Source organism: Fukomys damarensis, unplaced genomic scaffold (assembly GCF_012274545.1).
Source record: "Fukomys damarensis isolate Sample0158 unplaced genomic scaffold, DMR_v1.0_HiC HiC_scaffold_72, whole genome shotgun sequence".
Classification (NCBI taxonomy): Eukaryota; Metazoa; Chordata; class Mammalia; order Rodentia; family Bathyergidae; genus Fukomys; species Fukomys damarensis.
In genome coordinates this window covers 122113-125928 of record NW_022900984.1, presented here as the reverse complement: position 1 = coordinate 125928, position 3816 = coordinate 122113, and positions in this window count along the sequence as shown.

Sequence of the window (3816 nt, the reverse complement as noted above, 5' to 3'; positions counted from 1 at the left end):
AACAGAGTCACTTTATTTTCGAGGACGCTGCTCAGAAGATAGTAGATTAAAAACAACTAATTTTATATACACCTTGTTTTTTTCAAACTAAAATAAGAAAAATATGAGTTGAAGAATAGTGATTTTGATTATTACAAAGCAATCAATTGCACTTAGTTTAATCTCATTGCTCCCTTGCAGTCTTAATTGGAATTTCCCTAATAAACTTCAGTGCAGTTTAACACACGTGTAAACATTTTCAAACACACAAAATTTGCACCTCTCAAAATCTTCACTGGTAGATTACTAGAAGCATAAAGTAGTAGCCTGAAACATTTTCCCATACCAGTTCTAACTCACGATACTGAACTCACATTCCCACTAACCAAGACTGCAATATACAAACAAAAAGCTGCTTATACTAAAATAAGAAGTAACTTTAGTCCTCCCTTTCATTTGATTTGTTAGGTAGTGTTCTCCTCTCTTTTTTTTTAGTTCTTCTACTCAGCTTAGAGACTACTGTAGTTTTCTAATCAGCTCTGATATTACTTGTTTAACTTACTCTTTGAAATTTATAAGATGAAAGTCACATTTGAGCCTCCCAGGATCTGCTTTATTTTCCATTCTGTTCAAGGTCAGCTACACCACACTTTCTCCAGTTAAACAGCAGCTGCTTGACCACAAAATATTTTAAGAAACAGTTTTTATATAAAGATATCTTGGCAGAGGCATTCTCTTGCTTTTTATAAGAATTATATTTATTCTTACTTTGTGGCATTGATGTCATAGACCAATGTTTCTTCTTTTGCAAGAGACAGCATAACAGAAAAAAATTCAACCCTACAAATGATATGCAAATGGTTATGATTTTTGTTGTGTGCACTCTTTAATTTGAGGATACACTAGACCAGATTTTGAGAGGTGAACATTTAGTTATTTATACAAAATTTGTGTTACCCTATCTATATGGTAGAAAGACAAATTGGAGTTAAAACTTTATCACTCTCCCTTTTTTTTTTTTTGAGACTGAGGATTACATCTAGATCTGTTTATTAGAAGATAGCTCAGGGGTAAATCAGTGGGAATAGGAAACATAAGGTACGGGTTCTGAGGAGATGTTTCATCCGTGCACAAAATAGTTTTATGAAGTAACAAACCAAATGTCCCAAGGGTGTGGGAGACATGCATAAGAGCATTCTCCAAAGCAAACAGTTCTCCGACCTACAAAAGGTGAGGCCAGCTTCACACTGGAGCAATGCAAAACCCAGCAAGGGACAATGGAAGGTCAGACACTGAATGATGTCAGCAAAGGGAAAGCCACCATCCTGGAGAAATGAAATACCTGTTTACTCATCCTAGATTCTAGTAGACACAGGGGAAAGATCAACAGGGAGTCAGAGTCACCCTGGATGAGCAGCAGCACCAGCTGCTGCTGCTGCTGCGCTGCTGCTGCTGCTGCTAACTGCATTATTTCTTTGGAGATTGGCAGTGCAGAAGGGATAGAAGACAGTCAAGTAGTAACTCTCAAGGAAAGGCACAAGAAATTTATACTTAGGCCTCAATACCTAAGGACAATAAAGAGAATTGGGACTAAAACTTTTTAAAGAGTGGTTTCTGACCCTTAGTAAGATAGCGCTCTAAAAGCAAAATTTTTACAGTTGATTCCGCCACAATGGGCCTGTTTAGGAAGAGATGCATTGTTGTTAGAAAATTTAAGCCAACAATTACTAGAACTGATAGAACTGAGTGACTGATCTTTGATGAGAGAGAGAGAGAGAGAGAGAGAGAGAGAGATGAAGTGAGCCTGATTCCCAAGGAAACATTAAAAATAAAAGAAGATGGTGTGCTTTTGTTTGTTTGTTTGTTTCTGGGCTTTTTGAGACAAGGTCTCACTGTGTAGTTGAGATGGACCTGAAACTTACTAAGTAGCCCAGGCTGCTCTAGAACTCACAGAGATCCTCCTGCATCAGCCTCTCAAGTGCTGGGATTATAGGTATGCACCAACATGCCCGGCTTCATCCTCTTCTGCTTCTGCTTCTGCTTCTGCTTCTGCTTCTGCTTCTCCTCCTCCTCCTCCTCCTCTTCCTCCTCCTCCTCCTCCCCCTCCTACTTCTTCTTCTGCTTCTTTTTTGGTAAATGTTATGTATACAGTACAGTTACATTCATCACTGGGATCGTGTAACTTTACCTGACTGGTCTTGGGTCTCATTTTTTACCTTTGCCCTTCACCCCCTCCTCCCTTCCATATTTACAAATACTTTATTTCCATTTTCTCATTTTCCAATTTTTTTCCTTATCCCGTATTATCTTTCCCCTACCCTTTCCACTTCCCCTACACCTTTAGCCTTTTCTTCCTATTTCACATTGTCAATTTTGTCATTAGGATCTTATGTATTACTACAGTTTTTCCCACCAGAGAAACTATTCAATATTTATACATCTGTGACATTTCTTTCACGTAGGAGTATATCCTCAATATGTATCCATTTTCCTATGAATGAGTCTAATTTCTCATTCTTTATGGCTGAGTAGTATTCCATTTAATAGAAAACCCACATCTTCTTTATCCAGGCTCCAACTGATGGGAAATTGGGCTGTTTCCAAGGTTTAGCTATTACAAACTATGCCGCTATAAACAAAGGTGTGCATACATCACTGTGATATGCTTCTTTTAATTTTTTTTTTTGGAAAGATACCCAGCAGGGGGATGGCTGGGTCAAATGGAACCTCTAAACCTACTTCTTTGAGGTATCTCCATGTTGATTTCCACAGCGGTTGCATCAGTCTGCACTCCCACTGACAATGGAGAAGGGTTCCTTTTTCCCACAGCCCAACCAACATTTGTTATTGGCTGTTATCTTGATAGCAGCCATTCTTTGTGGGGTTGAGGTGGAATCTCAGTGTTGTTTTCATCTGTGTCTCTCAACGTGAACATTCTCTGATGTGAACATTTTTTCAATTATTTACTTGCTGCTTTTACTTCTTTGTCTGAGAAAAATCTGTTCACTCCAGATGGCCATTTTTGAATTGGGTCTTTATATTTGTGGGGTCTGATTTTCTTTGAGTTCTTTATATATTGTAGATAAGAGTCCTTTGTCTGAGGAGCAACTGGTACAAATTTCTTCCCACATTGTAGGTTGTCTCTTAGCTGAGTTTGTGGTTTCTTTTGCAGTGCAAAAGCTTATTAATAAGCTGAGATCCCACTTGTTGATTCTTTCTGCTAGTTCCTGTGCTACTGAGGGTGTTCATAAAGTCTTTTCCTTTGCCAGTGTCTTCAAGAGCTCTGCCTAACTTATCTTTCAGCAAATTTAGTGTTCCTTTTTAAATACTTAGGTCTTTAATCCATTTGGAATTTAGTTTAGTTCATGAGGAAAGATAAGGGTCTAGTTTTAATCTTTGGCAGGTTGAGACCCAGTTGTTCCAACAGCATTTATTAAAGGGGCTATCTTGCCTCCGGTGAGAATGGTTGGCTCCTTTGTCACGGATGAGGTAGCTGAGTACATCTGGAGTTTGTTTTGTGTCTTACAATCTGTTTCACTGATCCTCAGGTCTATTTCTTTGCTAGGACCATGCTGTTTTTATCACAGTGGCTTTTTAGTATAATTTCAAATTGGGGGTTGTTATACCCGCTGCCATGTCTCTGTTGCCTAGGATGGCTTTTGTTATTCTAGGTCTCTTATGATTCCAAATGAATGTTTGGAGTCTTTTTTTCTAGTTCTGTGAAACATCCAGTTTGAGTTTCACTCAGCATTTCATTGATTATGTATAGCAGTTTTGGTGGTATGGCCATTTTCACTATGTTGCTTCTTCCTGCCCAGGAGCGGGGGATACCTTTCC